The 25,566-nt window shown below is 37.6% G+C and overlaps 1 protein-coding gene and 1 non-coding gene across 12 annotated transcripts in view; one reads left to right on the top strand and one right to left on the bottom strand.

Annotated features, from left to right (window-relative positions):
• NCOA1 (nuclear receptor coactivator 1) overlaps positions 1-25,566 on the bottom strand; it is a 216,191-nt gene that overhangs the window by 171,825 nt on the left and 18,800 nt on the right. The gene's annotated exons all lie outside the window — the stretch shown is intronic.
• LOC129540162 (U6 spliceosomal RNA) lies at positions 4,013-4,119 on the top strand. The gene has a single exon (XR_008682613.1). It is a non-coding gene; the product is annotated as a U6 spliceosomal RNA (small nuclear RNA).

Here is a 25,566-nt window from a genome sequence, read left to right as displayed (position 1 = left end):
CAGCTAATGTCATAAATAATCATAAAAGGCCAAATGCTTCCCCTCTAAGATCAGGAACAAGGCAAGAACATCTGCTCTCATAACTCTATTCAGCAATACATGTACTGTCAGTACAATAACGTAAGAAAACGAAATAAAAGCACAGAGGTGGGGAAAAAAGAGAAAACAAAACTGTCTTTTTTTCCCACAAGTGCTAGAGTCTATACAGAAAATCCGAATGAATCTACTACTAAAACTAAATTTGCTTTGAATCCGGCAAAACTTCAGGACACAAGGTCAACACACAAAATTCAGTTGTATTTCTCTATGGCAGCAATTAATTAGAAATAAATTAACCAAACAGTAGCAATTATACTGGCATCAAAAAGAAAGATTTAGGATAAATATAACAAAATAAACAGAAAAGTCCTGTGCTCAAAAATACAAAACAACAAGCGAGAAATCAAAGACCTCAATAAATAGAGGTATACTGTTTTCAAAAATCAAATTAATCAACATTAAGGTATCAGTTCTCCTCAAACTAGTATATAGATTTAACATAAATCCCAATTAAAACCCCACCTAGCTTTTTTGGTAAAAACTGGCTAGCTGATTCTAAAATGTATATGGAAATGCACAGAACCTATACTACTAAAAATAATTCTAAAAAAGAACATTATTGGAAATTTTATACAACCTAATTTCAGTACTTTCTTTTTCTTTTTTAATTAAGGTCTTTTTATTCTCAACCTGAGTTGGGGGGAGGAAAGGGGAGGGAGGGGCACCACTCTGCATCCTATGATTACTTAGTTTCCAGACCAGGGATGGAACCCAGGCCCCCTGCAGTGGGAACACAGAAGTCTTAACCACTGGACTGCCAGGGAAGAGCTTCAATACATTATATAAAGCTATAGTCATCAGGATATTGTAATTCTGACACAAGGATAAACATACAGATCAGTGGAACAGAGGAGATATCCAGAAACAGATCTACATATTAATAGTCAATTGATTTGATCTTCAACAAAAATACAAGGGTAATTCAATGGAACAAGAATTGTCTTTGTAACAACTAATGCTAGGACAAACGACAATCCATATGGGGAAAGAAAAAAAAAAAGAACCTCAACCCATACCTCACATCTTCTATAAAAATTAATAGACTTAAATATTTAAAATATAAAACTATAAAATTTCTAAAGGAAAACATAGGAGAAAATTTGGGGGACACTAGGTTAACCCAGAGAGTTAGTTCGGTTCAGTTCAGTCGCTCAGTCGTGTCCGACTCTTTGCGACCCCATGAATCACAGCACGCCAGGCCTCCCTGTCCATCACCAACGCCCGGAGTTCACTCAAACTCATGTCCATCGAGTCGGTGATGCCATCCAGCCATCTCATTCTCTGTTGTCCCCGTCTCCTCCCACCCCCAATCCCTCTCAGCATCAGACTCTTTTCCAGTGAATCAACTCGTCGCATGAGGTGGCCAAAGTATTGCAGTTTCAGCTTTAGCATCAGTCCTTCCAATGATCACCCAGGATTGATCTCCTTTAGAATGGACTGGTTAGACCTCCTTGCAGTCCAAGGGACTCTCAAGAGTCTTCTCCAGCACCACAGTTCAAAAGCATCAATTCTTCGGCGATCAGCTTTCTTCACAGTCCAACTCTCACATCCATACATGACCACGGGAAAAACCATAGCCTTGACTAGACCCAGAGAACCTAGTGAGAAACCCTGAGAAATCTGTATGCAGGTCAAGAAGTAACAGAACTGGACATGAAACAACAGACTGGTTCCGAATTGGGAAAGGAGTACATCAAGGCTGTATATATTTTCACCCTGTTTCTTTAATTTATATGCAGAGTACATCATTCGAAATGCCAGGCTGGATGAAGCTCAAATTGGACTCAAGATTGCCAGGAGAAATATCAATAACCTCACATATACAGATGACACCACCATTATGGCAGAAGGCAAAGAGGAACTAAAGAGTCTCTTGATGAAAGTGAAAGAGGAAAGTAAAAAAGCTGGCTTAAAACTCAACATTCAGAAAACGAAGATCATGACATTTGGTCTCACCACTTCATGGCAAATAGAAGGGGAAACAATGGAAATAGTGATAGACTTTATTTTCTTGGGCTCCAAAATCAAGTGACTGCAGCCATAAAATTAAAAGATGCTTGCTCCTTGGAAGAAAAGCTATGACCAACCTAGACAGCATATTAAAAAACAGAGACATTACTTTGCCAACAAAGGTCTGTCTAGTCAAAGCTATGGTATTTCCAATAGTCATGTATGGATGTGAGAGTTGGACTATAAAGAAAGCTGAGCACTGAAGAATTGATACATTTGAACTGTGTTGTGGGAGAAGACTCTTGCGAGTGTCCTAGACTGCAAGAAAATCAAACCAGTCAATCCTAAAGGAAATCAGTCCTGAATATTCACTGGAAGGACTGACGCTGAAGCTGAAACTCCAATATTTTGGCCACCTGATGCGAAGAAGTGACCCACTGGCAAAGACCTTGATGCTGAGCACGATTAAAGGCAGGAGGAGAATGGAACAACAGAGGATGAGATGGCTGGATGGATGGTTGGATGGCATCACCAACTGGATGAGTTTGAGCAAGTTCTAGAAGATGGTGATGGACAGGGAAGCCTGGCGTGCTCCAGTCGATGGGGTTGCAAAGAGTCAGACACAACTGAGCGACTAAACTGAACTGAGATTAACCCAGAGGTTGGCAAACTTTTTCTGTAAAGGGTCAGACATTAAATATCTTAGGCTTTGTGGGCTTAACTCTGTCCTGCAGCAAGAAAGGAGCTATAGAGAACATGGAAATAAACAAACATAGCTACACTCCAATAAAACTTTAATTATAAAAACAAGCAGCAGACTGAACTAGCTATAGTTTGTCAACCCATGAGTTAGGCAGAATTTTTTGATAGGACACAAAAAGCAGGAACCATAAAAGAAAAAACATGAGATATTGCACTAAATTCTGCTCTTCCACAGACAATGTTACGAAAATGTAAAGACAACACAAACTTGGGAGAAAATATCTACAAGACGAGTATCTCGTAAAGAACTTGTTTCTGGAACATAAAGAACTCTTAGATACAATAAAACAACAGTTCAGTAAAAACAAGGGCAAAGTATCTGGACAATGCAAAAATTACAACTTTAACAAGCAGTCTGCTGACATGGTACATGTGTTTATTAACCTTTCCTACCGGCCTTTAGGCTCCTATCTGAATGGCACAGCCAACATTCTGCCTTATGTAAGAAGATAATCAACAAATGAAATAAAGCTATCAGATTATTTAAGCTGATTTTTAGAACAGTTAATACACATACCTGTTATTAAAAAGTAAACTGTACTAACAGGTTATGATGAACAGAAAGTCTCCTTTAGTCATTCAGCTCCTTTCCCTTGCTTATTGTGTATTCACTGGTATTCTATATATTAAAAAGCATTTATATGTATTTTTAATGAAAATGATGGCATATTATACAGCTTCTCATAGTGATTTTTTAACTTAATGAGTCTTAGAACTTACTTCATGTCATTCCTTAAAGAATTTTCTCATGCTCTTTTTCTTCTTAGCAACTTCATTATATTATACATGAATACATCATAATTGTCTAACCAGTTTCTCATGGACAAACTCATATTATTTCCAATATTTTTCCATTATTCAAAATGCTCTAAAAAATGTGTACTCATAAACTAGAATTACTTTCTGAGTCAAAAGAGTCTGAATTTAAATTATGATACTTATGATACCCTTCACTAGAATTTTGTTTCACAAAGTTTATCAAGGCTTAAAAAAAATATATGGATATGTGTCAGTAAACCTTCCAGATCAGAGAAACTAAGATTTTCAATCCTAAGTAATCCAAGACACTTGCTAAGTCAAGATAAACTCAGAGTGAGTGATAACAAGAGTGAGACTTAGCACGGCCCCTCACTACCCCAAATTTTTTCTACTTAATTAAGGTAATATTTTTTACTTAATATGTATAATCTAACCTCTAAGAGTGCTCGCTTCGGCAGCACATATACTAAAATTGGAACGATACAGAGAAGATTAGCATGGCCCCTGCGCAAGGATGACACGCAAATTCGTGAAGCGTTCCATATTTTTACAAACTGAAATCATAATCACAGGAAACTAGCCGATCTGATCACATGGACCACAGCCGAATGTGGTCCACTGGAGAAGGGAATGGCAAACCACTTCAGTATACTTGCCTTGAGAACCCCATGAACAGTGACAAAGGGCAAAATGATAGGATACTGAATGCTGGATGGCATCACCGACTCTGTGGACATGAGTTTGAGTGTACTCCGGGAGTTGGTGATGGACAGGGAGGCCTGGCGTGCTGTGATTCATGGGGTCGCGGAGAGTCGGACACGACTGAGCGACTGAACTGAACTGAACTGAACCTCTAAGAGGACTTGAACTGGTTACAAGTTAAGATACAATGTAGAGAGGATTAATCACAATAAAACTTTGTAAATAAAATTAAAAATTAAGATACTGTGGTAGTTGGTTGATACGGCCACAAACTATCCTCCAAAGAGGGCAGCCATCAAGTCTTTACCAGTCTGTGTGCATGTCATTCCACCCATGAGGATATGATGCTTATATCCCAGTTCTTTGAATCTTGGCTGGCCTTTTGACTTGCTTTGACCAACAGTGACCAAAAGTGACATACTGAAGCTTCAAAGATCTGCAGGATTGACAATTTGCCCTTTCCCTTTTTTGGAAGCTAGAAGCCATGTAAGAAATCGGAACACCCCAAAACTATCATGCTGTGAAGAGGTCCTGTGGAGGCACACCAAAGTGCCAAAACCTGTAAGGGAAGTCTCCTTAGACTATCCAGTCCAGCCCAAGCTACTAGCTGAGTGAATGAAACCAGCTGATGCCACACAGAAAAGAAGAATCCCCTAGCCAAGCTGTAACCAAATTCCTGGCACACAGAACCGTAAAATAATAAATCAATGTGGTTTTAAGTCACTAAGTTTGGGAGTGATTTGTTAAACGACAACAGGCAACTGAAACAGACACTATCAAGCTCATAATATCAGTGAGACAGTGATATTATGTGTCACTATTGGGTCCTGAGTGTCAAAATTGGGTCCATGTTCCCAGGGTTTTAAGTTTTCATTTTTGATAAGAAGGAAATATGTAAATTTATATCTGAACAGTATGTACTTGTAAAAAGAACAATGAACCTAGTAGACTATAGTTTCAAATATAATTTTAGAAAATGCACATCATTCAAAATGATATATCTATAAACAGATGGCACATCATCAAATCAGAATATGGTACAGGCATTTTTACATTAGGGGAGACTAAGAAGACATGATCTTACTATTTTTATTCTCTGAAGACCTGATACAAGAAATCAGATGACTATATAATTAAAATATTCATTAAACTATCCTCTCATATCTGATATTTCCAGTGAGCTTTGGATAGACACTTATTAACTGTCAGTCTGTGATTAAATCTTCTAATCAGAACATAAAGAACAGTCTATAAGACTGCTTAAGATTAGAGTCATAAGCATTTAATAGCCCCAAAATCTACGATTCCCCTACAACAGCTCCCACTTAGATTACCAATATTCTTTAATGCTATATCCTATGAAAATACCTTAGTCTTTAACTTATTTAACCTTAAGAGCAATCTATTCAGTTCAGTAGCTCAGACATCTCCGACTCTTTGCGACCCCATGAATCACAGCATGCCAGGCCTCCCTGTCCATCACCAACTCCCGGAGTTCACCCAAACTCATGTGCATCGAATCGGTGATGCCATCCAGCCATCTCATCCTCTGTCGTCCCCTTCTCCTCCTGCTCTCAATCCCTCCCAGCATCAGGGTCTTTTCCAATGAGTCAACTCTTCGCATGAGGTAGCCAAAGTATTGGAGTTTCAGCCTCAACATCAGTCCTTCCAATGAACACCCAGGACTGGTCTCCTTTAGGATGGACTGGTTGGATCTCCTTGCAGTCCAAGGGACTCACAAGAATCTTCTCCAACACCACATTTCAAAAGCATCAATTCTTCGGTGCTCAGCCTTCTTCACAGTCCAACTCTCACATCCATACATGACCACTGGAAAAACCATAGCCTTGACTAGACGGCCCTTTGTTGGCAAAGTAATATCTCTGCTTTTTAATATGCTATCTTGGTTGGTCATAACTTTCCTTCCAAGGAGTAAGGGTCTTTTAATTTCATGGCTGCAATCACCATCTGCAGTGAAGAGAGATACACCCAAAGAGCTATCAGTTCAATTCAGTTCAGTTCAGTTCAGTTGCTCAGTCATGTCCGACTCTCTGCGACCACATGAATCACAGCACGCCAGGCCTCCCTGTCCATCACCAACTCCCGGAGTTCACTCAAACTCATGTCCACAGAGTTGGTGATGCCATCCAGCCATCTCATTCTCCGTCATCCCCTTCTCCTCCCGCCCCCAACCTTTCCCAGCATCAGAGTCTTTTCCAGTGAGTCAACTCGTCGCATGAGGTGGCCGAAGTATTGCAGTTTCAGCTTTAGCATCAGTCCTTCCAATGAACACCCAGGATTGATCTCCTTTAGAATGGACTGGTTGGATCTCCTTGCAGTCCAAGGGATTCTCAAGAGTCTTCTCCAGCACCACAGTTCAAAAGCATCAATTCTTCGGCGATCAGCTTTCTTTACAGTTCAACTCTCAGGGAAGCCCTAAACAGCATCTACCAATACATAAATAACCATTCCCTTCAGTTACTATGTGAAGCACATACTCAAAGGCTAGGGAGTTACAGTCCACCTCCTTGAAGGAGAGAAATGTATGCATAAACTATCAGGCGTTCTTCTGTATGAGATAAATAATTGGGGGGTGGGAATACCTTTTTATTCAATCATTTAATCAGTGTGGATGGAGGGATATTCACTTTATACTTCACATTATAAACTGATCCAGTTTTGGTGTCTGGATGCTCTTTCAGGTTGTTTCCTATATTTTTTTGCCAAGCCCCATACTTTGGCTTTTGAGTATGTTTACTCACTTTCTGGCTCTACAAAATGTTCCAGGTTCATCGTGCATATTCCCTGCTCCAGTCCTAGAATCAGCCATTTTCTAAGAAGCTTTGTTCTTGTTACTGGAGAATTGTATTAGAAATCAAGATCTGAGTGCTAGAAGTGCACAGTGCTAATGGGGTGTCACTGCTTCCAAGCACTTTTATCAGTAGAAGATAGAAATAAATGTCTATCTAGGAAATAAATGTCTGTATTTTTGGCCACATATATTTCCCTATCTATAATTGTTTCTGTATCCATATCTACATTAACTTAAACATGAGTTCATCCTGACTTCTCTAACCCTAATCTAGTACCACATGGTTTGTTCTAGCCTTCTCCTTGCCAGAGTTATCTGTAATCTCACTCACCAAAAGTGAGAAACCTGGTTCCCACAATTCACCATCCATTTACTTATTTAATATGAGGGCACATGTATAACAGTTTCAGACTTGTTAGCCCACACACTCCTGAATTTTTTAAAATCATTATATAAGTTTTGGGTGTATCTCCTGAATTTTTGTCCTCCTTTTTTAGCCATTCCTTCCAAAAGTCTTATTAGGAGAATCCTCATTTTAGATGTGTGTGTTCAAAGATCTTTGATCTAAATCTCTTTCTGTACCTTCTACCAGGGTGATCTTTCATATCCACGCAGTCTTGCACGGTAACACTCAGTAAGCTGTAAGAGCATTTTTTATTATGAGGCTTTAACACTGCTAAGATGAGGCTATAAAGAAATCTGATATATAAGAAATGCCCACAAGACTTTGGTTGCATAGCAATCAAACCCTTTTAAAAGATACCCTCTATTTAAAACATTCTTTTTTCTTTCTTTTCTTTTCTACTTCAAGACATTTCTCAGTCCTTCCTTTTCCCTACCAGTGCTAAAGAGATCTGCAAAGGTCCTGTACATCCAAATCTAAGCACACATGGACTCTGGACTTTTAACATTTCAAAAGAAGTACTGAACAAAGTAAAAGGTAAGTATCAAGTAACCTGAGACAGTGAATGGAACGGTGGCTGTATGTTGTTAGGTTTAATTTGCATAGAGATGATAAACTAGTGGGAAGTAGCTATGTGAAAACAAAAACTAGATTAAGAATAATGGGCCTCAATAGGGAAAATAAATCACTAAGTCACCTGAGAGACAAAATGGACAAAAGCCAAAAATCTGAAACACAGACCCCAAACCGTATTACTACAGAAGTATAAAAAACAGCTTTTTCTGCTCATCAGATGAGTCCTTAATTCCCAAAATAAATAACTCTGATTAGCCAGAAATTTCAGTGTTAGTCACAATAAAGATTCTCACGACAATGTTATTACATAAATAAATGGCAAGGTGAATGTAATTATTAAAACAATTATCCTTCTCTAGCTCTTAATGGTGAGCACATTGATCATTTTTGTTTAAATCAAAACTGTATTAAATACGTTTTGTCCAAAACTTCTTCAGATAGTTCTGCTGACCACTAGAAGACTCACAAATGTGGCACCAAAAAACTAAGCTATTGTTAATGCTAAAACCGAAAATCTTTGGTTGCAACTCTAATGAACTTTGCAATAAACTGTTAAATAGACTATCGAATAAAATTCTATTTCTAAGAAACAGTAATCTTAGCTTGTGCTGAATTAAACTGAGGACTAAAAAAAGAAAATCTGAGAAATTTAAAACAATTTTTAAAAATATATAATATGCTATTTTACCACTAGCTAAAATATCTAAGAGTTTGTTGCATCATTATCCTAAATACGGCTAATTTTTTTTTCAAAAAATTAGCAAACAATTTTCATAGCATAACAACAAAAAATTAGGTAGGTTAATTAGGAAATTTAGTATTATCCAATATTCACTGGAAGGACTCATGCTAAAGGTGAAGCTCCAATACTTTGGCCACCTGATGTGAAGAGCTGACTCACTGGAAAAGACCTTGATGCTGGGAAAGACTGAAGGCAAAAGAAGAGGGCCGCAGAGGAGGGAGAGATAGATAGCATCATTGACTCAATGAACAAGAACTTGAGCAAACTCCAGGAGTGAGTGGAGGACAAGGAAGCTGGGCGTGCTGCAGTCCATGGTGTCACAGAGAGTCCGACACGACTTAGCTACTGAACAACAACAAAAGAGAACATGTATCTGATACTGATCTTGTAAATATCTTTCTAGAGAAAAAAGGATAGAAAGTTAAGTGGTAAATGTACTTCCAGGCAGAAGAGAAGCTAACTATAAAACCTCCACCCCAGAAAATGCCAATTAAGCACTCAGTATCAGACTTTATATTTTTGGGCTCCAAAATTACTGCAGATGCTGATTGCAGCCATGAAATTAAAAGACGCTTACTCCTTGGCAGGAAAGTTATGACCAACCTTGATAGTATATTAAAAAGCAGAGACACTACTTTGCCAACAAAGGTCCGTCTAGTCAAGGCTATGGTTTTTCCAGTGGTCATGTATGGAAGTGAGAGTTGGACTGTGAAGAAAGCTGATCGCCAAAGAATTGATGCCTTTGAACTGTGGTGTTGCAGAAGATTCTTGAGAGTCCCTTGGACTGCAAGGAGATCCAACCAGTCCATTCTAAAGGAGATCAATCCTGGGTGTTCATTGGAGGGACTGATGCTAAAGCTGAAACTGCAATACTTTGGCCACCTCATGCGACGAGTTGACTCACTGGAAAAGACTCTGATGCTGGGAAAGGTTGGGGGCGGGAGGAAAAGGGGACGACGGAGAATGAGATGGCTGGATGGCATCACCGACTCTGTGGACATGAGTTTGCGTGAACTCCGGGCGTTGGTGATGGACAGGGAGGCCTGGCGTGCTGTGATTCATGGGGTCACGGAGAGTTGGACACGAATGAGCGACTGAACTGAACTGAACTGATCCAACAATGAGGGCGTCCCAGGTGGCTTGGCAATAAAAAAAGAAAAAGAAAAAATCCACATGCCAAACCAGGAGATGCAGGCTCGATCTCTGGGCAGGGAAGATCCCCTAGAGAAGGAAATGGAAACCCACTCCAGTATTCTTGTGTGGAAAATCCCATGGACAGAGGAGCCTGCTGGGCTACAAATCTTGAAGTCGTAAAAGAGTTGGACACAACTTAGCAACTAAACAACAACAACATCCACCAATGAACAGGGCTGTGATGGCCTGTCTCAGTGCTCAGCCTCCAGCTGCCCGGTTAAATTTTTTTTTTTCAATGACTTGCTCCAATAATTCAAAAACTTCTTCATCATATCTGTTGATAACACAAAGCTGAATAGGCTACAGAATGCAATAAATGAAGATTAAAAGTGGTAAACGGTCTAAAGGGTAGAACACTGGGTTAAAAACAAACTAGATAAAAATGAGTTTGAAGACATGAGTTTGAGTGAACTCCGGGAGTTGGTGATGGACAGGGAGGCCTGGCGTGCTGTGATTCATGGGGTCGTGGAGAGTTGGACATGACTGAGCGACTGAACTGAACTGATCCAACACTGAGGGCTTCCCAGGTGGCTTGGCGATAAAAAAAGAAAAAGAAAAAATCCACATGCCAAACCAGGAGATGCAGGCTCGGTCTCTGGGCAGGGAAGATCCCCTAGAGAAGGAAATGGCAACCCACTCCAGTGTTCTTGCCGGGAGAATCCCAGGGACGGGGGAGCCTGGTGGGCTGCCGTCTATAGGGTCACACAGAGTCGGACACGACTGAAGCGACTTAGCAGCAGATAAAAATTTAGGGTGAGAAGCACATGAGAGTTTGCTGTATAGTATTCTTTACCAAGTACGTACTTTTAATATATTATTTTGCATTCATTAAATGTTTATTTAAAATTTAAGAGTAAATAAAGCACTAGGATAAAGCATATTAAAGTTCCTTCCCTAGATTATTTCATGTAATCCTCACAACAATCCTACTAATGAGGTAGCATTATTCCCATTATATTTTTTTTAAAGTCAAGTTAATCCAAGGACCCTTTACTAATAAATGGCAAAACCCAATCTTTCTGTTCCTAGAGTTCATGGTTTGATTTGCTATACCAATCTCTTCTTTATTTCGCAGTCAAAATGAAGAAAGGAAGACTCTGCATAATAGCCAATTATAAAAATAAGTAAATATACAAGCAAACAAATCTACAGGCTTACATGACCAAAGTTGTTAATGGGAACACAAAGAGGGATATACTGTCATTTAAAAAAACTAACTGAAAACTTGAACTATTTTAATCACACTGCTAAAATAGACCCATTCTAATCTGAGTTGATGAGAATCACACTTAAGCCATCATATGAGGTTTTAAATACTATGATTTGAAAGATTTAAGGTTAGAGAACATCTAGGGTTTCCAAGAGTCTGAATATAATGGTACAGAAGAAACAATTAGGTTACCAAAATTATTCTGGAAAAGAGAAGTATCTGGAAAGACAGATAGCTATCATCAAATAGAGGCATCAAAGTAGTCATGAAATATCCGAACCCCTGATGTACCAAAATGGAGAGCGATTTGTTATACACAGCTTCGAAGAGTAGAGCTGAGACCGATAAGTAGATAATATAAAGAAGTAAACCTCAGATCACTATTACTAAAGCTAGTCAAGCAGAAGAGAGACAGACTAAAAAACCAAAGATCCCTTACAAACCTCAGATTCTATTTCCCTAATCTTTATCCTTCATATGAAGTCTTTGTTCTTGACAACAAATTACAGCCTTGATTTTAACTGTATGTTAGTCATTTCACATTTTATATGCATATCCCCATAAAATAAATGTCACAAATTATGGCCCAAATGACAGGTCCAAAAACTTATTTTACAAAGCTGTACTACAACATTAGAGTGCGATCACTCAAACTAGTCTCCCAGATATGAAAATAAGACTACCTTGAACAATCAACTTGAGTTCTGAGTAAGTGAGCAGGAGATCATCAGAACGAGGCAGACTTAAAGAAAAACGTCCTTTTTCCCCTAAAATGGTCACTCCCTAAACTGACAACCTTAGTAATTTTTCTAATAAAACAATTTGTCTTCCGTAAATCCCACCATTCTGCACAGCATTTTCCACTCTCCTCATTCCTAACTCCAGTATGTACAAATTACCCCACACCACAGTATCCTACTCTAGCCCTACTCTGGGCTGCTTCAATTGACCATGTATTGACAACTGACCAACTCTGATGTACAAAATTACGTTTCTCCCTTTTAATCACAACTAGGGATGGAGAGATAATCTGACTAGAACAAATTATAAAAATGATTGTAAACTCTTAACCTATCTAGAAGTATCTAAAAAACAAGTATTTGTCCATCCAAATTAATGCTTAACAGACAGAAATTCAGATAAAATAATAATGAAATTAAAAAATCATCAGACAGTATGGGTGAAGATACTTTCCATCATTAGCCTGTCTGAAATCCCATAAGTGGATTCTGTTCCACAACTTTTCTCCTCTAGCGCAGAAACCTTCAAATTCTTTAAAAGGCAATGGTTTCCAAGAATTATAGCCCTGGTACAGGGAGAAGGGAGACCATTTAACAGTAAGTAGGACTGGGGTCGCTAAGGGTCGGATACGACTGAGCGACTTCACTTTCACTTTACACTTTCACACACTGGAGAAGGAAATGGCAACCCACTCCCGAGTTCTTGCCTGGAGAATCCCAGGGATGGGGTAGCCTGGTGGGCTTCTGTCTATGGGGTCACACAGAGTCGGACACGACTGAAGTGACTTAGCAGCAGCAGCAGCAGGACTGGGGAAAATGGTACTCAGTACTTGTGTAGACAATTAAATGGTAATTGGAGAAAAACCTTAAACAGATAAATGAAGTAATAAGCAGGGAGTTATAAAAATTTTAAGACGGAAGAAAATGAGTCTTATATACTTGTCTCAGGCTTACATGACATCTGCTCTCTCATTATGACCCACCGAATGTCAACAAATATGTTAGAAAGACGAAAGAAAAAATCTACTTAACAGCTTTAAAAAAAAAAGATATAAATGATGATTAAAAAAAAAAACTAGTCAGATGCAGTAAAAACAATTGGGAGGACAGAAGGATATAGTCAAAGAAGATATATTTTGGAATAGATGAATAATCCAAATGCAAATAATCTACCTACAGATAATCATGGCTTGCCCATATATATACAACCAAATGTAAAATATATTATTCTGAATTAACACGTGTAAAATGTTTACAGCACTGCCTAGTATATGATAAGCTTTCAAAAAGTGTTCATTTCTACAACTATTATTTATAATACCCACTGTTTGCAGCTTAAAAGAATTCTAAATACTCAATCCTACCCTCTCCTAAGAGTATGAGTACTACGTATTTTAAGATAATTAAAGGTAAATGCATTACCCCTTTCAGATCTTTAAAAGCAATAATCTTACTCCAGTGATGCATTAAATTACAGATTACTGCAGAATATTATTCTATTGCTAATGATTAAGGTTTTACTTCACCATTTTCATCTTTAGCAATCTTAAGCCCTCTTCCAATCTACTTTAATACCTGGGCAAAACCATCCCTCATGATTACTGCATCTTATTCAAGTATCCTTCCTCTTCCTGTTTCTACACCATCTCCAAATCAGAACCCAACCTCAAACTCCCACAGAGTTGTGTACTACATCTTGTATACTCTTTGTACCTTCAAAATGCTTCTCATGTGTGCCCTTATCAGGTATCATTATAATAACCGTTGATGTTATCTACTGCCACTATAGTCTGAGAACAACGTCCATGTTTTCCTCATCATTATGAGGCTGGCACAGGTACTTAACACTAAAGGCTGCTAAATGTTTGCTGAATGAATGATTCCATCCTTCAGAAATAAACTAGATGACAAGAAATAGCTTAATAAATTACAGCACAATTCAGTTAACTGAGTCATAAAAACAAGTCATTATTAAAACTCAATAACCCACTCCAGGGTTCTTGCTTGGAGAATCCCAGGGACGGGGGAGCCTGGTCGGCTTCCATCTATGGGGTCACAGAGAGTCAGACACGACTGAAGTGACTTAGCAGCAGCAGCAGCAGAGAGACTGTGTATCACAATGATTAAGAACATAAGATTTGAAGTCCATCCAGCTTTTGTTCATCCATTCAACAAATATTTAATGAGAGGCTACTTTAAGCCAGGCATCCTTCTATCCTGCTGCGTAGAATTTACATTCCAGTGGGGAGAAGCAAACTATAATCACAATGAAATAGGTAAATAATACAGTATGTTAGAAGGTAATACATTTGCGAGCGGGGGAAACAGAGATGGAGACTCAGAGGAGGGGAAGGGGAAAACTGTGATACTAAATAGGATGATACAGGTAGACACACACTCCCCAACCCCCCGCTTTACTGGAAACAAGATTTGAGCAAGACTTGAAGGAGTTGAGAGGGATATCCAAGAAATGGCCAGAATGTTTTCAAAAGTAGCTGTACTATTTTACATTCTCACCAGTAGTGTATGAAACTCCTGATTTCTTCCAAGTTCCCATCAACACTTGCTATTATCTTTTTAATTCTAATCATCACAATGGGTATGAAGTGTGGTATTTCACTGCGGTTTACATTTACTTCTCTGATGACTGTTTTTCCATGCTCTTCTAAGTGCTGGCCACTCAGTCATGTCTGATTCTGTGCGACCCCATGAACTGTAGCCTGTCAGGCTCCTCTGTCCATGGAATTCTCCAGGCAAGAATACTGGAGTGGGTTGCCATTCCCTTCTCCAAGTTTCGTGCTCTCTATATAATAGTTCTTAATTTTGATGAAGTTCAATTTATCAGTTTTTTCTTTTACAGATCATGCCTTTTGTGTTGAATCTAAGAAATCTTCACCTAACCCATAGTCACAAAGGTTTTATACTGTGCTTTTTCTAGATGTGTTAAAGTTTTAGGTTTTACGTTTAATTCTATGATCCATTGGGAGTTAATTTTTTTTTTTTAATGTGGTACAAACAGTGGATCAAAGTCCAGTTTTCTGCATGTGGATATCCAACTGTTCCAGCACCACTGGTTGAAAAGACTGCCCTTTTGCCACTGAACTGCTTTGGTACCTTTGTTAAAAAACAATTTAACACAGGTGTATGGAGCTCCTTCTGGACTGTCACAGAGAGTATACTATAAAAAATATAAATTCAAATCCCTACAAGAACCAAAGAATTAATAACAAAAGCATATAAATGGGGCAAGTTTAAACCAACAGGAAGAAGTGTGGCCTATATTTTACTAACTTAACAGATAGTAAAATACTGTGTAGCCCCAACAAAATGGTATGAATATGTAGTTGAGGGGAATGTGTAGGGAAAAACACTGGTATTAAAGATATATTCTTAAATGAAAAAAGCTGGACAGAAATAGGAGAGTAAACTGGGGGGAAAAGGTTAGAGAGGCAGTTTTTATACCAACAGATAAAACAGAGGGAGTAACAGAGAAAAGGAGAAAGACTGCACTAACAGGCTGGAGAGAGAAAAAGGTCAGATACCAGACTGAGAATTAAAGGGAATTAGGTCAAGTTTGTTTTTTTAAGTTTATCTCTACTATTATCATTATTATTATTTCACAAGGGTAGCCATTAGTGTGGCTCAGTTAACAACAGTGATATATAACTATCTGCATTCACAGCTTAATGAACTTTTGTTTTTGCTCCCCCTCAATTAAAAAAAAAAAAAAGCAAAACCTATTCCTAATCATAAATAGTAAAAAAATACATTTCCTAGGTCAGGATCCATGTCATTGCTCCTTTATAACGTGCAAAGCAAGGCTCAGCCTATTCACCATGAAGGGGCTGGCACACAGGAGGTCACACTCAAGCAACTCAGAGAGGAACTGATTACCTGCTGGCTGAGTGGCTCTGGCTATTCTTCAGTGATAGAACTAAGAATTACACTTTCTTTCCAGGAGATTCACTGAAGGTTTCTGTTTGTTGTTTGTTTTGTGTGCGTGTGTGTTTAACTCTTCATCCAATGAATGAAGGAACAGTTACTTGCTTTGGAAAAGACACTTCAAAAATCTGAATAAAAATATAAATCTATAATTTAAAATCTATAACTTGCAAAAGTTCACCAAACTATTAACAGCTTTTGTCTAGAGACAGGACTATATATGGTTAGTTACTTGCTTGTTTTACTTGCTCTGTGCTTTTTTTTTCTCGCTTTTACTTTTTAATTCTTTCCCTATTTTCCTCAATAGTCCATTTTCCCTTTGTAACATAAGGGGACAAAAAAAAGCATCAAGAAACCAAGAGAGCAAGACAGCCTTCCTCTAAGTCATATAATATGAATCACCTCTAATCTCTCAAAATACCAAGGAGAAATAAATTTTAAAAAGCGTGCCAAAATAAATGTCCCCCAAATAAATTATTTCTATATGCACCTTCAATAATTCAGAAATTTCACAAGAAACATTTTTTTTAATACTAAATATTTAAAAATAAAAGATAAGCTCTTTCTCAATGCTAAATTAGATTTGACAGCTATAACTTATTCTGATGCCCAGAGTTCAAGCAAGGGTCAAGATGTGATAAGCAATCTTACTTCTGGTTTGCACACTTGACTCAACCCAATGAATCTGTACCATCCCTGTCTTTAAACTGTAATAGTTAATATAACTACTCTGCAGATTCATGTGACACTCATACTATTTATATATATTAATGCATGTACTATACTTAGTTATATTTACTTTGTATTAAATGACCATAGATGTCTTTCAATGTCAAAATCTTAACTCATTAAAATTTAACTACTTGTATCTACATTTTATTATCAAATATCTTATACTAATTTTATTAATCTGTTTATATTATTCATTTGAAGCCACAAGTGCCAGAGACTAGAATCTTGCTTACCTTACTTGCTCCACATGGAGTTAAATCAAGTAAAATATAGGCAATGAAGACTATGGGATTCCCTGGTGGCTCAGAGGTAGAGTCTGCTTGCAATGAGGGAGATCTGGGCTTAATCCCTGGGTCAGGAAGATCCCCTGGAGAAGCAAATGGCAACCCACTCCAGTCTTCTAGCCTGGAAAACACCATGGACGGAGGAGCCTGGTAGGCTACAGTCCATGGGACTGCAAAGAGTCAGACACGACTGAGCAACTTCACTTTCACTTTCAGTGAAGATTATTACCAATGCTCATGTGACGACAGTGTTATTGTTTTAAAAAAATTAAAATCTGCTATTTTTCAACTAAACTGGTCAAATGAACTACAAGTGGCCTTATAAGAATACGTTAGCCACAGATCCTGAGCCACACGGCTTCAGGAGCCTTTTCATTTGACAGTATGTATAAATGTTTCTTTACCCATACCAAGTGCTTCTAGAGCTGGCCAGAGAAATTGCTGAACCCAGTAAATGCTTACCATGTAGAACCTGATGAATTCCATTTTAGATAATGCTAAACTTGGTGGAAGAAAGGTAAGGACAGTAAAACTCTTATACTCTTAACAGTAATGTCTAAATTGGTATTCTTTAGTAAGTAATGTCATATTACTTTTCAAAGTTGAAGAGCCATATACTATTCAACCAGTGGTTCCAATCCTATACAAACACACATACACCCCACATTCTCTCTACAGAATCTCACACATGCTCACAAGAAACATGTTCAGGAAAGTTCATTGCAGCATTGTCTAATGATTTAAAAAAAAAATTGAAAACTACCTAATAATCAACCAAAGGAGAAAAGGTAAATAAACGATGGTGTAGCCAGGCAACAGAAAAATGTTGAGGTAAAAAAAATCATACTGCAAGAGTGCACTGCAGTATAGTGTGTATCGAAAGTTTAAAAATATGCAAAACAATTACATTATTTCTGGAAACAAACACATTCAAGATAGTGTTTACCTCTGAGGATTGAAGGGGGCTGGGAAAGAAAAGGGTACACAGAGGGTTCAACTCCACAGTGTTTTACTTCTATTAAAAAATATATATATAAAGCAAATAGAGGAAAACGTTAAGATCCAAGAACCAGTTAAGTTATAAGTTGGATGGATAGTACATGGAATGATTTTTCTACTATTCTTTACTCTTTTCTGAATATTTGAAATACTTCTTATCTATTCAGAATATAGAGAGATCTGAACTGGGTGGACTCTATTCAACAGAGTTAATACCTGACCAAGAGTAAGTAAAGCCAGTAAAGCCTGTGACAGAAGACTGTTTTCACAAGACCTGTTTCCATCAGGGAGTGTGAGAGCCATATGCACAAACCATCTAATTATATCCCTAACAACACTGCAAAAATGGAGGTATTACTCCCATTTGGCAGATTTTAAAAATTAAAGTCAAAGAAATTGGGTGACTTGGCTGTGGTCACAGAGCCAATAAGAGAAGAGCCCACATAATCTGCAGCTGTAAAGCAGCGTTTATAACAACTCTGGTGTTTCAAAGAAATGGGACATGCAGACTAGTAACTCTTGTTAAACAGGTGTTTCACCTGATCACAAGCTCAACAGGAGCTCCAAAGAGGATATAGTTACCAAAAACAGCTTAATTGTGGGTTATATTAAATAAAGGAAAAACAAAAAATTATCAGTCAACCATACTTTGTACTACTACACACGTAAGTGAAGTACTGAGTTTAATTTTAGACTCCAGGTTTTTAAGAGGACATTGATAAAATGAGGACTTGTTACCAAGGGCAAAATTCCAGATGAATAAAAGAATAAATGTTGTAACCATTAGAGCTTTTTAAAGCTAAACTGAACTGCTTTAGGAATGTAAGTATTTTCCTACTGTGCTGGTGGATACAACACTCCCATTTAACCATAAACACTGTGGGCTATGATGTGCCTTAGATTACTCAGGCTGCTGTAACAATATACCATGAACTGGGTGGCTTCACCAACAAACTGGCAAGTACATGTGAAGGTTCCAGCAGATCTGATATCTCAAGAGGGCCCTTTTTTCTGGTTCATGGACGTCTGCCTTCTTGCTATATCCCTTTACACTAGGAACAAGAAAGCTAGCTTTCAGTTCTTTTCTTATAAGGACATAATCCCATGGTGAGGACTCCACCTTCATGGCCCCACCTTCTCATACCAAAAGGCCCCACCTTCTAATACCAACACACTGGGGGGTTAGGGCTTTAACATAAGAATTTTGATGAGAGACAAAAATTCAGTCCTTAACATGATGTAATCACCAACACCTTTCAACTTAAACTGCTACAGGAAAAACAACTCTTTAAAACAGTCAAGGCTCTAACTGCCTTTTCCCTCTGGAACATTTTTTACTTATAAAATTACTTTTGATTATGTAAGATTTCTTAATGTACCTACTTCTCTATAGTACAACACACTCGTGAACTAACCAACTCTGAGTCGAAGAGGAAACTGAAAGCTCTTCTTTCACAAACACTGAGGGATCTACTCTGATAAGAGGTTGGACTGTACAATCAATAAGCCTCCCCCTAATTCTCACAGTCTGTGATTAGTGCAAAGATTAATATGGCTTTGTTTAAAAAAAAAAGAACTACATTTAAAACCAACAAATACTCATTAGCAAGGAGTCAGAGGTAAAACTAATGAAGTGGCAGAAAATCATCTACTAATTAAAATATTACCCAGTGAGGTGAACCACAAGGTCCTGCTGATGTGTGTAAAGATCAAGAGCTTTATCTCTACTGCAAAAAAAAAAAAAAAACCTTGGACATATATCAAACCATATAGAAAAATTAGCTCAAAATGGATGAAAGGCCCAAATGTCACTGCTAAAACTAGAAAACTCTCAGGAAAAAAACAGCATAAATGTTAATGACCTTGGATTAGGCAAGGATTTCTTAGCTATGACATCAAAGCATAAAAGAAAAACTAAATAAATTGGGGGTTCATCAAAATTAAAATTTTTTGTGTTTCAAAGGAAACCACGGAGAAAGCGAAACTACAATACACATGATGGGAGAATATATTTGCAAATTGTTTATCTGATATAGGACTTGTATCTAGAACATATAGTAGTTCCCCTCATCTGAAGGTGATGTGTTCCAAGATCCCCAGTGATGCCTAAAACTACAGACAATACCAAACCCTATATATATTGGGTTGGACAAAAAGCTGCTTCAATTTTAAATAAAAATAAAAGACACATTTATCACTTTTCACCAAGAACTTTATTGAACAACATATTCCAATTCGCCATTTTGTTCCACTACCTTCTGTCATTTTCCAGGCAACTTTATAATTCCATCTTCCCAAAACTTTTTATCTTTTTGAGCAAAGAACTGTTCCAGGTGCCTTTTACAGTCTTTCAGGAAATTAAAATTTTTTCCATTAAGAGAATTCTGTAAAGATCACAATAAATGGAAATCCAAAGGTGCAATGTCTGGTGAATCTGTCAGATGAATCAGAACTTCCCAGTTAAGCTGTAACAGTTTTTGCCTGGTCATCAAAGAAACATATGGCCTTGCTAACAGTCTTCCTGATAGAAGATTATGCGTTTTCTGTTAATTTTGGACACTTTTCATCAAGTGCTGTTTTCAGCTGGTCTGTACTGCAGGCAGTACTTATTGGAATTAATCATTTAGTTTTCTGGAAGGAATTCATAATAGAGGACTCCCTTTCAATCCCACAGTAAACATAACATCACCTTTGGATGAAGACTGGCCTCTGGTGTGGTGGGAGGCAGTTCATTTCGCTTGCCCCACGATCTTCTCCAACCCACATTACTGTACAGAATCCACTTTTCATGGCCTGTCACAAGTTGCTTTAAACCAGAACAGTTTTGTTACATTTAGTTAGAGAATCACATGTGGAAATAGCATCAAGAAGGGTTGTTCTGGTGGGGTTTTTTTTTTTTTGCGTAACTTATGTGGAACCCAAACATCAAAGCTATGAACATAACCACAAATTATTTTCAATGTTTGATTTGGATATTTTGAGTATGTCCGGCTATCTCTCATGTAGTATAACGTTGATTGTTCTCAACGTCTCCATTTGATCACTATCAACTTCAACTGGTCTACCTGACAGTGGAAGGTCCTGACCGTGAAAGGTCTCATCCAGTGAGAAATCTCCAGCATGAAACTGCAAACCACTTCTGAAATGTTCAATCAGTCACAGCATCTTCTCCATATACTACACAAATCTTTTCTTGCATTTCAGTTGATAAAATAAAGCATAATATGCCAGAAAATGTAGCTTTTTTCCTCTCATCTTCACCATTAAAATGGCTACACAGAAATTCACCAATTTTGCTAAGCTTTCTTTTTCTTAATGCATACTGTTATGACAGCTGTCACATTACAATCTAACAAAACTGTTTCTAATGAAGTTAAAGACAACTAAAGATTATTAGAGTCATCTTATGGGAAAAACCAAATGAACCTTTTGGCCAACTCAACATTATGTTTTCTCCTGTGCCTACATATCCATGATACATAACCAAGATAGAGTTTTAATTTATAAACTAGACACAGTAAGAGGCTAACAATAACAAATAATAAATTATAATGATTATAACAACATACTAGAATAAAAGTTATGTGAATATAGTCTCTAGCTCTCAAAATATCTTACTTTACAAATGTAATTCCTTTTCTACCTTAACGAAGCTTTTATCATCTACTGTGGCTGCAACTTTTGCAATAAGAGGTGTGACCCCAAAACCAGCAAGAATTCCTTTTTCCTTCTTTACAGTTTTACAGATAGGAGATTTATTCTTATAGTATATCTTCACAACATCGGCATTTTCTTCTTCTTTCCTCATTAGGTGAAGAACTTCCATGTTTTCACTTAAAGGAAGCACTCGTGGCTTCTCTCTGGCATGTCCAAATTGCTAGCATCCCTACTCTTGCACTTTGGGGCCATTATTAAGTAAAATAAAGGTTACTTAAACACAAGCAACAGTCAATCCGATAACCAAGGCAGCGACCAAGTGACTAATGGGTGGGATAATCTGGACAAAGGGATGATTCATGTCCTGGGCAGGACAGAGTGGGACAGCACGAGATTTCATCACACTACTCTGAATGGTGTGTAATTTAAAACTTATATGTTGTTTATTTCTGGAATTTTTCATTTAGTATTTTCAGACGAGTTAACCAAACGTAACTGAAATTGCTGAAAGCAAAACCATGATTAGGAGAACCACTATGTAAAGAACTCTTAAAATTCAATTATAAAAAAAACAACCAAGTTTTTAAACAGGCAAACGATGTAGCAGATATTTCTCTGAGAAAGATTTACAAATGGCCAATAAGCACATGACACAATGCTCAACATTTTGTCTTCAGGGAAGCACAAATCAAAATTATGAGATGCCACTTCACATTTACTAGGATGACTAGAATCAAAAAGGCATATAATAATAAGTATTTGCAAGGATGTGGAGAAACCAGAACCATCATACACTGCTGATAGGAATGGAAATGATTCAGCTACTTTGGAAACCAGTTTTGTAGTTCCTAAAGGTTAAACATAGTTACTATATAATCAAGCAATTCCACTCCTGGGTATATAAACAAAAGAAAGGAAAACATATTTCATTCAAAAACTTGCACATAAAAGTTAATAACAGCACTATTCACACTAGTCAAAAAGTAGAAATAACTCAAATATATATCAAGCATGTATGCCTACACTCTGCGTGTCTGGCCCAGGCAGATGTCAGTCATCAATTCACCCTCTGCCATGGAGCTGGAAATGGCCATAGATCTCTTCTCAACACAGTTCTCCATGTACTCAATACCTACTTATTGTAATTGATAATGAATTACTGAAGGAAGGACCCAAAGGAACTAATTTCACATCTATTTCTCTCAGTCTATTACACATGCAATTATTACTGTTCAGTACTTTAGTGGTGTTATTAATTATAAAATACTTCAGGCATACAAAAAAGGCATTCTGCAAAAAATAAGTTTAACATACATAACACCCGCACTATCCAAGTAAAGAAATATAACATTACAAATTCAGTTAATGCTTCCTCCACTTTCAATAAACATTTAACCTCTTAGAAAAAGAAATGAGACTACACTCTTGTCTCTCAAGTTAAAAATATCTGTATGAAGCCTATACATGTGGCCCTTAGAGTAAAATCAAGATATCACTATTCACCCAGAGACTCTTAAGTGACCTCTGACATGTGACATTTACCACATATGAAACCTCTATCACTGTCAATTTTAAAAGAGAAAAGGAAATTCTACCATGTGTCAACAGCCATAGTAATGGAAACAGAAAATGACCAGACGGTTCTTTCCATCCAAACTTCTATTACTTGTTGTTCAGTCACTAAGTCATGTCTGACTCTTCACTATAACCTTTCCAAAGGGAAAGGCCTCCACTGTCCACTTTTCCCTGTGTATTGTTAGTCCAACACACTTCTCATTTTTACATCTATATTTCAAGACACTTTCACACACAATATCTCGTAAGTCCTACAAGATAGATAAGGCAGCTATATTTATATCCCAATTTACAGATATGGAAGAACAAAGCAATTAAGAGCACAAGATTGGAGTCACGCAGGGCTTGAATCCCTGCTTCATTACTTTTCTCACAAAGTGAACTGCAAAATAAAGATACCTGGCTTACAGGGTACTTATGAGGATCAGATTACATGACATATATAAAGCACCAAGCACAGAACCTGGTGTAAAATAAGCAATAAATGAATGGTAGTTGCTGCTAGCATTATTGCTGTTATTAATTATGCGAGATTAAACAGCTCCTAAACAAGGAACTCAAGACTGAAACCTAGGTCTTCTTTGATTCTTCACAACAACTGCTTCATTCTCAAATGATCACCAGGAGTGCTATCTGTACAGAGTAGGTGTAACTATTTCCAGGCAATGTTTCCTCTTTCTACCATGGTGACTACTTCAGGATTTTAAGAACAGAAAGCCAACAGCAATACTCACAGCTGATAACATCACAAAAAGACAACTAGACATTATGTGCGTCTCATAATACCATCTATAAAGTCATCTGGTATTCTCCCCAGATGAAACCTTTATCAGTCTTCCATATCAAATAACCAATTTACAGGATGGAAAGAGGGTAGAAAAACATGTTAAACTCAATAGAAATTCAGATTGTAGGAAATTCTAATAGGACAAACCACCCAGGTTCTTCAACAGACAAAAAAGAGAAAGGGGAAGACAGAAAAGGATACAGAAGGAATCTACAAGTAAAAAAAAAAAAAGGAGTTAAGATATTTTAATCAATCCTGAAGTCAAAAAAACGTTTTAAAATTCTCTCTCCAAAGAGGCAATAGCATCAGCCCCATTATACATCTCTGCCTGAGGAAGAGAATACACTAGTGATATCACCAGAATATATGGGAATATTTTAGGCTTTGGGACATTTCTTTTTTTTCTTTGTAAATCAATAAACCTGGCATTCTTTTTTAAAAAGATCAAACCAACACATATAGCCTTTACTCTTCCTACACTACATGTATGATAAAAGTCTCATTCTGATGTGTATTTTTAAAGACTACAAGTCTACAAGTTCTTAAAATGATCCTCCCCCCTCAACCCCAACCCCCAAATCTACAAAAGAAGGCTGGAGCAAAGGTCAAGGGAAAAAACAAACAAGAAAAGTCAGGAAGGAACACTTTTGTGACTAAAGTTTAAAAGAATACCCACACCATCAACAGGATTAGCTGTCAATAGGGACCTCCCCAGAAGTAACCCTATGATGTGACTGGAGATATCTTAATGAGAATTAGAGCACCTCCCTGTCATCAAGAAGCAGTCCTGCTTAAGGTAAATGAAATGAAAATTTGTCTGAAGTTTCAACATGGGCACACGCTGAATGAAGATTTCTTGTTTATTTCCATATTATTCTAAAAAAGATTTGAGACAGCTGAAAGAATGCATTAGAATTAAAAAGAAAGAAGTGGCCAAGAACGGGGCAAAGAGAAAATGAGGGAGGAAAACAGATAATGCCAGAGGTAAGTTTATCACACAAACTGTGTGCCACAAGGTCTTATACAGCCGTGAGGGAAGGGCTGCACACCTGACTGAGCTACCTTGCAGAGAGAGAAATATCAAGGGTTGTAAGAGTCATGATGACTATGTAATACAGGCAAACTAGCTGGTCAAAGGAAACGCAGCTATTCCTGGTACCCAGACGTGAGGGGAAAAAATTACTACACGTTTTTACATGGGTTCTAATAATGATGATGATAAAAATGACAGCAACTTAAGCTTTACTTTTAAAAATGGTTAAGATGGCAAATTTTATGTTATGTACATCTGACACAATAAAAAAGGGTGGGGGGGTGGACAACAGCACCTCACTTTCTCTGCATGTGTCCTGGGCCAGGCATGTTCTAAGCATCTTATATGCTTAAAGTCACAAAATTCTCACAAGCACCTTGTGGAGATAGGTACAATTATTATCCGCTTTTTATAGATGAGGCCTCAGAACACTGAGGCAGCAAGAGGCTAAATAACACACAACTAGGAAGTTGCAAAGCCAGGATTCAAGCCCAGTAAATCTAGCTCCAGGGCCATAACCATGACATCACCCCTCATCCATAAAGTTGCCTCCCTCTGGGTAAAGGAGAGGCAATTGCCATCGGCCAAGAGCAGTATCTGTCCATTAA

This window comes from Moschus berezovskii, chromosome 11 (genome assembly GCF_049115385.1).
Source record: "Moschus berezovskii isolate FMDL1 chromosome 11, NW_MosBer_1.0, whole genome shotgun sequence".
Lineage (NCBI taxonomy): Eukaryota > Metazoa > Chordata > Mammalia > Artiodactyla > Moschidae > Moschus > Moschus berezovskii.
Note: the sequence above shows the minus strand (reverse complement) of the source record. Positions and strands in the feature narration are given on the sequence as shown.